Source organism: Euwallacea similis, chromosome 25, assembly GCF_039881205.1.
Source record: "Euwallacea similis isolate ESF13 chromosome 25, ESF131.1, whole genome shotgun sequence".
NCBI lineage: Eukaryota > Metazoa > Arthropoda > Insecta > Coleoptera > Curculionidae > Euwallacea > Euwallacea similis.
Window position 1 is genome coordinate 2,764,233 of NC_089633.1, and position 14,797 is coordinate 2,779,029.

The 14,797-nt window shown below is 34.1% G+C and overlaps 1 protein-coding gene across 2 annotated transcripts in view; it reads left to right on the forward strand.

Annotated features, from left to right (window-relative positions):
• The first annotated feature begins 845 nt into the window (after positions 1 to 845).
• LOC136416850 (histone-lysine N-methyltransferase PRDM16-like) overlaps positions 846 to 14,797 on the forward strand; it is a 52,978-nt gene continuing 39,026 nt past the window's right edge. For both annotated transcript variants that reach the window (XM_066402230.1, XM_066402229.1), the window contains exon 1: positions 846 to 1,647. The gene's annotated coding sequence lies outside the window, so the exon portion shown is untranslated. The remainder of the gene's footprint in view (positions 1,648 to 14,797) is intronic.

Sequence of the window (14,797 nt, forward strand, 5' to 3'; positions counted from 1 at the left end):
GTAGAAAGTAATTAAAGAGTCGTCAGAATATAGATCGGGGGAGACAAAAAAAAAGGAAAAGCTGAATAAAAGGAGAGAAGATAGAAGGCGGAGGTACAAGGCTAATTAGGTCGATTCAGCGGAGATCATAACAGTATAAGTAGAGACCACAATGACACAACCACGTCTATTCAAGAACAAAAACAGACCTGATCTCTCTCTCTTCTAACCACAGACCTGTTGGATTTCTCAGGACTCGCTAAACTTGGAGGTTGAACCTGAACTAATTAATTTTACAGAAATCGCAGAGCACCAGGATATATAAAATTGTTGAAAAGAACTAGAAAATGAAGCAAAGAAATTAAACAACTCCTATAACGAAAAAAGAAGATGAACGGAGAGGAAGGCATGGTAATACCAGAACCAAAAGGACATTGAATCAAACTATGATCAATGATTCTTTAAAGTTCCACAATATGCGTAGTATTGTTCATGAAAACGTAGTATTTTTTTTAGGAACTCTAGATAGTATGAAACGGAAACCAACAATAAAATCGGGAGTAACTAGGGAATACCGCTCCTTTTCTCAAACTTTAAACTCTCTGCAGTGATCATTTCACTCAGGCTGGTCTCAAACAAACCAAGTGCATTTTATGTTAATAAGTTTTCCCTTAAAAACAAAAAAATCCCCCTTCAGCTTTACCTAATTTCCGCTGTAACAAAATAATATGTTGAATCATACAAATCGAACTTCTTGGCAACAATACGAATCTTTCGTAAATTTTTCATTATTACCCCACATAATGCTACTATTTATGGTCAACATTTCCTATTAAGTGTCCAGCCAACCTAACAGTTCTAGGTGATACTGTAAACCTAACTGACCATCAAGAAACCGCCAACCTCCACCAACTACACCCAGCTGGGTCCATCCGCGAAGAAAACACTTTCGATCTCGCCCAGAACTAGAGCAGATCCTTTGGCGTGGTCCGGACGCAAACACAACAACACTCAGTGAACCGCCGACCATCGTTAAGGCAGTACCACGTCCGATATTCCGAGAACCGTTAAAGCACGTGCGCGCGTACCTGGTGACGAGAGATCTTTTGGTTGGACAAGAAGAACAAATCGAAGATAGTTCTCTGGAGGAGTTGACGTGTGTTGCTGTCGGGGTTTACGGACTGATTTACGATTTTTTTTGTAACTTTTAGTGCCGAGTGACGAAAGCACGTACACCAAAAATCGTAAATTTTCTTTAAAAAAAAACTCTATAGGTAGTGTGTCTTATGAAGGATGCAGAAGCAACATATTTAGTAGAGCTATGTTCGCTGATATTTCGCAGGACACTATGACGGGAACAGAAGTCATAAAATACCTACTGGTACTTTCTGCTACCAAAACTAACGACTCTTGATTGCCGCCAAGTTAGTGCTCAAACCGCTTGTCGATATCTCGGAGAATTGTAAAGACTTAAGTGCGTTCCATACTTCTATTAACTAATTTGTAGACTTAAGTTCAAATTCGGTTTCTGGAAACTTTTGTTGCATGTGAGTGGTAAATTACCTGATACCTGCAAAGTGAAATATAAGAGGATTATTTCTTGTGAGTGGACAATTTCCTGAAGTTCTAGCTGGTTGACCGAATTGGTTATACCAGGATAGCAAAAAGGTGAGAATTTTTTATAATTGACTTCAGCACATATTACAATAGAAAAGAGTTTACTATGAATTATTGGTAAAAAAAAACGCTTTTTTTTGCAATTTTCGGTTCTCAGTAGGTATTTTTTAATTTTTTTTTAAATTATTTAATTTTTCTACAACCAAAAGTTTTATGGATCAAAGTTACATTGATGATTTGTTATCCAAATGATGCAGGGTTAGTTACTGTTGGAATGGTATTAGATTGTGTATGGTTTATAGACCAATACTTTGATTTTCGCTAGACCGCAGAATGCTACTTTACCTATTTTAATTAAGAGGTAGTTTTAGAAAACTTCGTTAAATATTTACTCACCAAAAATCTGTTTTTTTTTTTTTAAATTAAGTTATATAAGCGCAATAATGAAAAATCTTATTGCCAGGTTTCAGCATCTCCTTAAAATAAGATTTGCCTTCCGATATCCAAAAGAAAAAAATAGTGGGTCCCCTGAACTATTGCTAATATGAAATATTTATGATTTTTTTCTTGTTTTATAACCAAGATGTTAACTTGAGGCTAAAATAATTAATCATCTTTTTACCCACGGCAGTACCTGATCACCTGGATGAAGTATTGTGATTTATTTTTCATTAGGTATTTATTTTAGAGCAACTGGTAATTTCAATCTAGATTTTTTCTTCTTCTATTCATTCTCAAGTTTAGGAACACTAATAACTTTATGCATATAGCTTTGTTATTTAAAGATCTTTAGCATGGAAAGTAGAGGCTTACATGTCGATTTTAAAACTCCTATCACACGTCACTCTGTTTAATTCTTCTAAGGGTTGAACTACCTTACCAGATACCTACTATAATGGTAGTCAACATCTAGACTAACCACAAAAAATATATTTAATTATGTAGAATATCTCCTGAATAGTTTTCACGATCTTGATGAATAAAAATTTTGATAAATCAAAATAACCATTTCTTTTAAAAATTTCAAAAACAAACTTCATTGGCTTCAAGGAATTATCTTAACCTTAATATAATAATATTAAGGTTATTATTATAATCAATCTAATAATCAATATCCCCGCAATAATGTCCCCTTAAAATCCGACAAAAATCCTTGATATCTGAAAACACCTTATAGGTGCCTTCCCGTTTTTTTCTCTCTTTATAAAGGCTAATTTAACAAATTTTCCAGAAAATTAGCCCTACTGATTGACTGATTTCCATGTTAAGTAAAGACTGTTAACATAAAAGAAAAAAAAAGTGAATTTTGATTGCCATTATAACATATACATGACCATTTCATTCGATTTGTATCTTATTAACCTCCTCATTTCGACGAAAAAATAACCAAAAAAGTAGTATTTCCTTTTAATCTCTGAGTAGTTGGATGCAAAAATGGACAATATGAGTATAACAAAATATTTTAAATATTGAAGAGAAGATCAAAAAAGATTTAGTCAAAATATATATATACTGTGCAACCTAATGATTAATATTTTGTGTAATTGTAGAGCTGTTTCAAACATTTCAGAAACACCCGGTGTAGTTCATCCGATACTATACTCCTGAAATTTATCTCATTCAGGATAAATTTTATGAAAATTCATCACCACTTGAACAAACGTAATTCTTATGATTTTTCTCTCTCGTGACTTGCATGGCCATTAGTTATCCAACAAACCATAATAAATGAAGAATCGGTATTGTCGTAATTTTATAATTATCAGAAGAGAACTAAACATATATTTAGAAAAGTGCGAAAGTGCGTTCGGATTCGAAATTCCTAGAATTAGGCTTTTTTTTACCACTATAAACTGTTTTTGATTGCACCTTTGCATGTTATTTGTACCTATCACAGTTTTCCAGTTATTTGCAAGAATATATGAAAGATAACTTTGTTGTTAATGATTACTTGACAATCCGTAAGATTAAAAGAAAAATCCTAAAACGTGTTCAACTATTCTGATTTCTCAAAAATCTTCTAAAAGACCCCAAAACCACTCGAGTTCCACAACCTATTCCGAGAACAAGACAAAGTCACCAAGAATACGTGAAATATCTATGTTAATACGAAATCATAATTTGAACATTCCAGTATTAGCGAATTCGATTCGCCCACTTCAAATTCCAAATTTAGGTGTGGCTGTAATTCCTTTAATTCCAATAAGGCGCATCAGTTAACGCGTTTCGAATGCGATTTGTTTGAATCTTGGGAAATTGGCATACTATGAAGGAGACGCTGCAATAAAGTAAAAAATTTTTGATTTAGAAATTTTTTACCCTAAACGATCCACCCACAAGTGAGAGCACCCGATTCCTTCGTGACAAATTAGCCATATTCGAGGTGTCGCGCCATATTATGCCATCAGGTAGCGGCCCGAATTTGAATTCCACAACAAAACTTCCACATATTTAAATGAGTATATTTAACATATTTTATTTATAGCCCCGTTGCTCGATATGCATCTCGTAGCCATTCATTTTCTAAAACAATGTTCTCGGCGTGATTTTGAAACCCGCCCGGCACACGCCATACACGGCCCAACCTTTACCAGGCATCTCTTGCTATTTTATACCAGAGGTACTTGAAAAGTGAACACTAGTCATTGTCCAACAGTTTTGGTTTTCGACCACGATTTAAGAAACAACCATAAAATCGCATCTGTCTTTACGCGTCCGTGCTAAGGTCACGATCCCATTTACCGAGAAATGAAAGGGCAGGTTCTCGTTATCACTCGGGGTACAACATTATCTTTTGGGCAATAAATCGCCCGTCTTGGTAAGTGAGCAATTAAGTAATCTCTGATATAAAGAGAAAGTACAGGTGCCCATACTTTATTACCTTTTTGACAGCTCGTACATATAAAAGTTCAAGGAATAAGCGTGCATAAACTGTGTCAACACCATCAGTGACATAACAATAAAAATCTATAGCCTACAAATGGTGATGAGTGACTTTTCGAGAAACATAACTTGAACACGCCCTGGTACTTCTACACGGTTAACCTTGCTCCACAAAGTGAAATCCCTAGAATCTGGCTTCGCTAATTCTATTGTTAGGCCATTTCTTAGCTTAAATGCTGCTAATGTTGCATGGACCGCATACGTTACAATTGCGGGAATTTATCGTACTTGCAGATAGCGAAATGTTGCTTAACTTAAGAGAAGATGAGTAATAGCCCTCTTTATTGCTCATTTTTTTAGCTTTAATTGAGTTGTAGCCTGAGGATGAAGAACGTAGTGGCAATTTTATTAAAACCGGCATAGAAAGCTTTCTTCAGTTCCATTGTCACTTCAACAATATCGCAGCGGTTGTGTATGTACAGTGGCATACACACATAGGATCATTATCTTTTATTATACCAAAAGTTTTCATGTAAAATGCCGCAAACCCATTTTTCAACGATTTAATTACATCTTGTAACCGGTACGCGTGTACGAGTTTTCGTAAGTATACAATACTAATGGCTTTTAGATGAGGTCTGACAAGCATATCCGGTGAAATTTCTTGGCCGCCAAAATTAAGTATGTTTAATGTATCTCTCCTATTAATTGGGTGGGTTAGGACCCTCAGATTTGCCACCATCACTTTCTATATCTACGAAGACCTTGCTTCAAAAATTTTATGCTATAAAGTTGTAGCCTTGGTCAGTTGCTCTGAACATCGAACCAATGAAGAAACAGAATTCTTAGAATCACACGATTATCGGTAGGCAACGAAGCTGGTTAAGCGCAGTTCTTAATTAGTCGAATTTGCATTTTTTTCAAACGCTAATACCTCGGTTCATATATACAGGGTAACCCAATGGAAATTTTGCACCTCAATTGTCAGTATTTCCAAGGAAAACATGTAAAAACGCTCGGAACCGTCACTTTTTGATTCGAAGGGGAAATTTTTTTTACTATATTTTTGCCCCTTTAGCTTCAAGTCCAGAACGAGTGACGGTTATCCTCAAAATTTCTATTGAGAAGGGGTGTAGCGATACCTCAACTCAAAGGTAATTACACCCTAATTATAACCTCCAAGTTTGAAGTAATTGCTATTATTCCCGTTGTTATGACAGCTTGTCGAAATCTGTAGGGACAAAAGCTTCTAGTTAATTTACCACAATAGGGATGCAGACTTCGAAATGAGGGTAGGAGGACGTTTAAAAGTGAGATATCACTGGATTGTTTTGACGGAGATGAGTTTTATTTCTCAAATTTAAAACGGTACATTTTTTTATTTGTAATTTTTTGCTTAAAAAAGTGGGTAAATGAAAAAAAATGTTTGTATTCCTTTTCTGATCAATTTATTAAATGCTGGAAATGGTCGCCACTTAGCTCCATAGAATAAAATAAATTTGGTTCAAAGCAGTGTCTTACATTGTCAACATTTCGGGTGTAATTTGGTGGCATTCATGAATTATACGATTAGGAGTATAACTCATTTCCATCAAAACGATTCAGTGATATCTCATATTTAAAGGTCTTCCTAGCCTCATTTTGAAATCTGCAGCTCTTATTGTGATAAATTAATTATTAACTAAAAGCCTTTTTTCCCACAGACTTTCACAAGCTGTCTTACCAAAGGGGATAATGGCAATGGTTTCAAACTTAGAGGTTATAATCAGGGTGCCACTACATTTATAATGAGGTATCACTCGATTTTTGAGAAATTTGTTTTGGGAAAATAGGTGCTAAAATAATGTATTCTTACTTCCACTAAGGAGCTATACCGTTAGTGAAGGTTGGCACCTAAAGATGCAGTCAAAACGAGAATTTCACCAAATAGATTTAGCTGCCATTTCTATGGTACCCCTGAGAAATAGCTTTTTCGAAGAAGGATGCCAGTTTCAAGGCTTGAATGAAAAGGCTTCTCTCTATTCCCCGTTGGTGCAATTGCAATGCTAATTTTTGATCCCGGTTAAGAACTTGCTGCAATAGAAAAAGATGGATTCTTTATTTGGCATTTCTCATAAAACTTGCATGTTGATATATGTTGCGGTATTAATTAGTAATAAAATAAATAAAGAAAGGGACAGAGCACCAAAGAAGATCGTGACTTCGTCTAAGCAAGATATATTTCAATACAAAGTACCCTCTTCTAAGTACTATTTTGTACCATAATTTCAACAAACTATCTAGTGGTAACTGAATCCTAATAACAGTGATTTTCTTTAGCACTTATACATTCATAAGTGTTAAAAATGGCTCTTTATGTAACTAGTTAGTAAATACATTAAAAATAATTAAAAGTGTGCTGGAAAACTTAAAAATCCTTTGTACTAAATATGTAAATATGGAATAGGGGGCTCCTATATAATAACAGGTCGATTACTAAATCCATAAATTTAAGTAGAACAAGGCGAAAACATAATCTACCCAATACAAAACAAATCTACTGATGACACAGCATGACAAACTGCAGACTACAAGCTTTTCCCCCGTAGACGAAGGACAACTCTAATAAATTAAACAATACAAGCAGATGAATAATTGAAAGTAAACAATCAATTAACATAATGCAATGTAATTCGAATTAACGCAGTACATCAAAAAGGCGAACGCATATATTCCTAATGAGCAATATAACTTTACGCAAACAAGATTACCACCTGAAGGATCCTCATTTTCATAGAATTGAACAATAAAAGTTACTCATAACGTCGCTGCATGATTTGCTGCGTCGACCTTAAAAAATCATCTTAATTACATCTCGGTGCATGAACAAGTTCGAACGCTCTGTAGATTTGCATCTTGGGATTTACGTTTAATATTGTAAGATAATCGATGATGTTTCTTCATGCTCTGCTGAAATTGTTGTTTTCTCATTTTCAATTTTTTCAAATCGGAAATTTTCATTGCGGAAGTTGTATGTGTGCGTTAACAGCGGTTCAGCGCAATTTTCAATTTACTTTCTGCTTAATAACATTTTAGTGGTCATGGCCATAAAATCAGCATTTTCTCAAACGATTCATTATTAAAATTACGAAATGTAAAACATTTTTCAAGGAAATTAGTGCCTTGAATCAATGATGTTATATAAACTTTCACTCGGGCCACGCCAAATGATTGCCGTGTGATGTGAGAGTAATTAGTTGGAATGTGTGCCTAAGCGGAACCTTGATATTATATCAAAGAAGATCGTCTAAGAACTTAAACTAAATAATTTCATACGGTAATCTCTAGAGACTGTGGCGGATATTTTCACATTCCTTCTTTAATGAAGAGCCGCGATTTCGTTTTAATATTGCTGCTGACACTCGTGTTGCTCAGGAATACCTCTCAAATCATCTTGCTTTTGCTAACTTGGTAAGAGGAAATATTTTACTTAATGCATCTAGCACTCGTCAGCTTGTTGATTGAATCGTTATGCAATTATTAACTATTATTACTATCTATTTGGTTGCACTTTTGCAATTTATATTGGATTCCCAGGGAATTGGAATCTGTTTTGGAATGTAACGACTTGCCAATAGATCATCGAGAAAAGAAGGAACTAGCAAATTTTCACATGCACGGAGCGGACTTTGCCTAAATGTTTTGAATGGCAGAGGTCTTGCAATAAATCGTTTCTAGTGACTATTACCCAAATCATCCAAATTATGTAGAGTCCAAAAAGCTGCATATTACACTTTTTGAGGGGAGACCGCTCCTTTCCCTGAGGTTCGATATACAGATTTATAAATGTTAAAATAGTTTCGTCTTCCCGAATCGCAGGATTCAAATTGTACGTTAAGAATTGACATTCCAAAGTGAATATAAAAATGTTAAATAATTCGGTCTTCAAATATTACTTTCTAGAGGTTATTACAACTCAGGCATTTTGCCCAACAAAGGGAAACGTGGATGATTATTTAAACGAATGAATTGGTCTGACTGGGACGTATAGGGCTCGGAAGTTAAAAAATGCAAAAGCATCGTGTAGCAGTTAATGGAAAAATAGAAGGAGCGACTAACTACTCCAACCAAATGAAATACAAGGGTATTGATGACATAGTGCTCGGATCTGAGAGGACCGCTGAAAACTAGCTCTAAGGACCAAAACCTGATGGTTTCCACGAGATATTGATAAGAAAACGAATTAATTTTTACGAAGCACATCACACACGGTAAAGAAACATGTTTTCAGACCTCCAGTGTGGACTACAAAAACACAACTGAAATTAAGGGTACTGTTATACAGGGTGTTTGCTAGAGCGACAGAAAATTTTCAATTGGAGATAGATGGGATGATTTTGAATCTATGTAACCATATTTATCCTCATACAAAGTCTCATCGTTTTTAAAATATTGGTCAAGGGGAGAGAGTGGAGAAGGGAGAGTGGAGGGGCAAGTAAATGCATTAGAAATGGAGGATCTCGTTTTGAAAATGATATTAATTAGTAGTAGTATAGTTTAAGTCAGAACTAGCACTATAAGTTTTAAAATTATTAATAATTATGTATAAATTTAATGTCGCTTATTTTCTTATTGTAACTAATATTTCCTTTTGTTTTCAGTTTTGTGAATTATAATTTTATCATAATGTCATATATCATTTGGAAGAGTATACAACAGATAAGTTTTTAAGACTATTTAAATTTCTAGACCTAGTGATTACATTGGAGAAAAAAATTAACAAAATAATAAATTGGAACCAAAGTGTTTTAACATATTAATTTGTCTACATAATTGTTCGTAATAATAATTTTTAATTAATTTTTATTTCGCTTTGCTAATGTACATATTAAGAACATTTTAAAAGATATTTTTGAAAGTGGAAGTGTATACATATATCAAAATAATATGAACTTAATTCTTTCAACTAAATTATTTTGTGGAAACATCGAAAAAGACTGATATTTCAAAAACGATGACACATTGTATAAGAATAAATATATATTAAGATAAAAATATAGATTAAAAATGAACCTTTCTATCTGCAACTGAAAACTTTCTATCGCTCTACCAAACACCCTGTATACCGAATAAACACTGCAGCGTGCAGATAGCCTTGAAATGTTTTGTTTCAAAAATTTCGTATGAAGATTGTGTTTTTAATTTGATGCTTCATCTTGTGAATATATGAACCTAACATATTAATATTTAATTCAGCATTAAATTTTTACTGTGCTTAGCGGTTTATTTGTGTTTATTATAGTTTAACGGTATGTTTGAGACGCACAATTTTTCAGGCACCGCTCCATTGAATTGCGCTTCAACATTTTATCAATAGAAAATAGTTTTTTTTTTTCAGGAAATTATTTGCCGAGAAACACTACTCCGAACTCGATTATTATTTTCACGTCGAGTTTGGAGAATAAAATTATACAATCAAATAAAATTCCACCTCAGCTGATCTCAACTCAGGTGTTCGGTCCAATTAAACCCAATTTCTACTAAACTGACTACTCGCAACGAAGATTTATTCGCTTTCGGAAACAATTAATGCAAACAACATCCAGAAGCACACAAAGATAGCCATACTAATACGATAATAATTTAAGTGCCTTAATTTATTGTTATTTAAGCATATTAAGCTCCAAATAAGGAGTACCATACGCAAAGCAGTGACTTGTAAATTGTTAGATGTTAGTCATATAGAGAATGCACCAGTTTTTTATTCTAGATGAACATGTGGACGTAGAAACGGATGCAATGTTTTAAACTAGTAATGAAGGTCGATGTACATGTTTTTAGGGTGCGTGTGTATCAATAAGGCAATGGTATAAAGTAATTGGCCAGGATCATAAAATAATGTAGGTGAAGAGTGAGTTTTATCGAGGACACTGCAACTGAGACATTAAAAACGAAATTGTTTCAAAAACCAGTTCCGCCACACATTGTTTGAAAGAAACTGTTATTCAACACTGTTGACATGCAAATAATCTGTTACACTTTCTAAATACAGAGTTGACATGTCAGGGCGACATGGTCATCTGCCATCAAAAAGTAGACTAATTTTCGATTTACGTAACTTTGGGAGCGATCCGTGTAGCCATTTGCATTCTAATATGGCCGAGCAATTTGTTTACTAGTCCGTTTAATTAGGGCCCAAAGGAGAAAATACGAAATATTTTAATGGGAGCGACAAGTTTAGGCATGTAATGTATTAATATTTCCATTTCACTTTCGGATTACCATATTATGATATAATTAATTAATGCTGCTGCATTTCGCGAATATGAGATTGGGATTTTGGTTTCTTCTTGTGATGTTATTCCCATAATATGGTTGTAAGAGTGGAGATAAATTAATGGCATACACTGTAAAAACACCATAAGTTCGTTTCGATCCTTTGAGATTAGAAAATCATAATACAGTGTGAGCAATAACGACTGAAGTGTCCGCTTCATCGAAGTAGTGGACCTATCGTTGAAAGATTATCAAAATTTCTTTCAACCATTGTCAAATAAAAGTCATTAATCAGATGCGTGGAGATTATTTTTACCCATACTTGATTAGATGTCTAAAACATTTCTAGACTAATTTATGAAGATAAAGTCATTAGTAAAAAATATATGGCCTGTAAGATCTCCAGATTTGACGCCTTTGGACTATTTTTTGTTTAGTTAGTTAAAGAATACTGTGTACAAAAATATTTTACTTACTTTGGAGGAATTGCAAGAAGCCATTACTGAAGCAGTTAATGCAATTACCTCTGCTATGCTGATTGCACTCTTTCAAAACATGAGCAGAATGGCCAGTACTTCCAGCATTTATTATAAATTGTAATTATAATTTGTGGTTGTAAACAACGAAAAAACCACTTGATCCAGACTTATTCGTATAACTTCAATTTGTATTTACAAATTTATTTCCTTGCAAATTATTTTTTTTCTTTTAAGAGGCAAAAGGATGAATTTTTTCCAGAAGGTCAAAAATATAGTCAGTACGTCACTGGAACTCAGCTAATTGGACATTTTACTTCTTGATCTTGAGAATTAGTGGAAAAGATATTGAAATTGAAATTCAGTATAGAGCGGCACACTTCAATCATTATTGCTTGCACTGTATGTAGTTACTGAATTTTGTACAGAATATGATTAAGCAGTGTAAATGAATACTAAGTCTCTTGTAAATTATGTCCATAAATCTAATGCTTGTGACATAAAAACAATGTTTGGAACTAAAAATTTGGCACATTCTGTATGAAAACCAAATAAGTCAGAAGTACCCATTGACGAAGAAAACGAGTAGGTGGTGTAGGAAATATGAAATTTTTGAATTGAAATTGAATAGAGATTTTAAATGCGTCTTTTCAGAACTTACTTTCTCCTGGTAGAGGTAAGCTCGAGATCTCACATGCTTGCTAGTGGTTCTCTTTGTGAATCATCTCAAATTACACATTATTCATTGTGTTCAACGTTTTACTGCCAATCTATAAGTTACTATGACAAGATCAGATTAACTATAGGAAGAGAGACTACCTACGGATCCACGCAGACAAATTTTAAAAGTAATTTTATTACATCATTAATTAATTGTCGCCATAAAAGACAACTCTTATGCGTCATAGGTCTTTAAATAATTAATTTTCAAATTTAAAAAATTACCTGTAATTTTTTACTTGGTAAGTATTCATAAAAACTATTTAAGGGAATTTGGTGCATGATAATTAAATTCTTGAATTGAATATAATATGATCATCAATATAATTTATCCCTTCTGGCAAGCCTTCATCAGGTTTAATAACAGATTTAATAAAGATTCTAATCACGTTAAGTTGACCAACAGGTTTAATAAAAAACCAAAAGTTACTTTCATGTTCATCCTCAATTTTAAGGTATTTTAATGACTGTCATGAACGTGAATAGAAGACAGCGTGAGTAAATTCATTGATAAAAAAGTACTGACATTTGTAGACAAATCAACATTCTCCACAACTTAGATTAAAACATTTCTGTTGAACATCAAACCGAAAGAGTCATGAGGGATCCAGTTGTTCTGGAGTTCTTATTAGAGGTCGGTTTACTTGATCTCCCGCTTCCTCTCTCACATTCCCTTCTATGGCAATACTCCAGCTTCTTTTTCACTATTACCTTAAAAGCTGCAAATTTATTTCAGCCTCATCTGCATCAAAAGTGTCAACTCCAAATCCAGCAACACATTTTTCAATACCAACGTCGCGCCTAAACAAGCACCTGGACAATAATTATACCAAATTAAACGACTTTTACTATCGATTTACCATGTAAATGAAGACAAGCGATAAATCTAATTGAAGATGAAAAATCTGTTCGGAGATCGATTCCACTGATATCCTAAAATGGTCAGTAGCCGTGGAATCGTTAGCTAATTTTTCATTATTCAACACTTCTTTGAACAGCTTTAAAAGGATTATAAATTCGTCTGCTTTGCGGTTAACTGGTAATGAATAATTTCTTTTTACAAGTCATTATAGTGCGGCCTTTGTTAAGGCAATCGTTAGCTCCTCTATTGTCAAACGACCCAATTATGTGCATGTGTGTTTAGGCTGGATTCCACTGCGTAACTGAATCTACCTATTTATCTAAGGACATTACTATAACTCGTGTTCGAGACACAATTTAGTATCTATTAAAACACGCTGCTAATTTGATACAGGCTTTTGCCACCCACTTAGACTTCAGTTGCCTAATTAGAAAACTCTGCAATGTCGTTAGCGTTACTCACCTTAATTGTCCCGATCTTTACCGAGATATAGTTTAACTTGTGTTTATTACGATCTAATTAGAACAAAACTTTATTTTCCATTTTCGAAATTTTGTCCAAGAAAGGAATCCTGGAGCTTCATGCACTTGACGAAAAAGGAGAAAGAGCAGAATTCCGGACAGCTCTGAACAATCTCGGGAGGACTCTACCAGGTCGTAGGAGCATAATTAATCAAACCAGCTTTAGCCTAATAATTATTATACACTTACCTGCATTGTAGCCTCAGGTGAGCAAAAACTGAAACAAATGCTGTTATTTGCAAGTCATTAATATCATTCACAGTCATTTTTTATGTTATGTTGGTTGCTATTAAACTGGTTCTTCCTTGCGAATCAGGTGCTACCTACAAGCTAGTTTCACCGGATACCGATACTATGGTATGATTTATGAATTATGTTTTAAGTATAATTATTTACTGATCTACTCTTTCATCATGCAAATCAATCTCGCGGTATATGTGGGTACTTTCTTTTGGTTCTGACTGGTAGGTCGAAGTTACGAATTGCCGTAAGAAGAAAGGAAACATCCAGTGTGCGTGATAGTTGATGATTTATTTATTATTAACTGATACTCAGTGGCATAATCGTCCAATTATGGCATCGAATGTTGAATTATTATTGGTAAATATTTTCAAGATTTTGTCATGTTTGATTGCATGCCGGGTCATTATCCGCAAAATATGAAAATTGCCTGATCACAGTCTCGAAAATACATTTATGAAAAAGTTGATGACGCTTGATTCGTAAATTAGCAGTCATCAACGCAGTAATATTGATTATTATTGCTGCCTCCATAATGGCTGCTTTGAAAAAAATATTTTCATTTCATTGGAGGTCAGATAATTCTTAATACGGCGAAACACGTGTCACTAAGTGTTTATTACAGTTAAGAAATTGATTTTTTTTCCTTCGTCAATTCGGGGAGAGCGAGGTCTAAATAAAAACCAAATATTTTTAACTATCATAAAATAGACGGTAAAATTTCACAAATTCGACTAATGAACGGTCCGTTATGGTGCCTCTGGATTATGGAGGTATGGATTAAAGTAAAGAGTGTTTCTACGAAAATATTGACCACTGTTGAAGAACGTTGGCTCTCCCTTTTACGTGAATTTTGAAAATTTTTGGGAGCGTATGTAAAAATTTCTTGCGCCTATCTCTTTCTTACACGCCGCAACAAAGAAGTACCAGAAAATCTTCTATAGGCACGTCGGCTGTTGACTTTCCAATAGAAACGGATTGAAAACGAAACCGCAACTCGAACAAACTGTTGTCCACTTGCTAGGAACAAGAGCTTTAGATTTGTTCCAGTTTTTGTTTGGCATTTTAGGTATTTTTTGAATTTGACACGACACAGGCTTGGATAGTCCGTTTGGACAGAAAGCCGCCGTATAAAGGTTCAGAGTATCTTAAACGCATATGTGTCCTTAATTTTCAAATAAACGAAAAGCTTGCTTTAAGTCAACATTTGAAAAGCTTTTAAATTGCGCTCAGTTGAAGTTTAA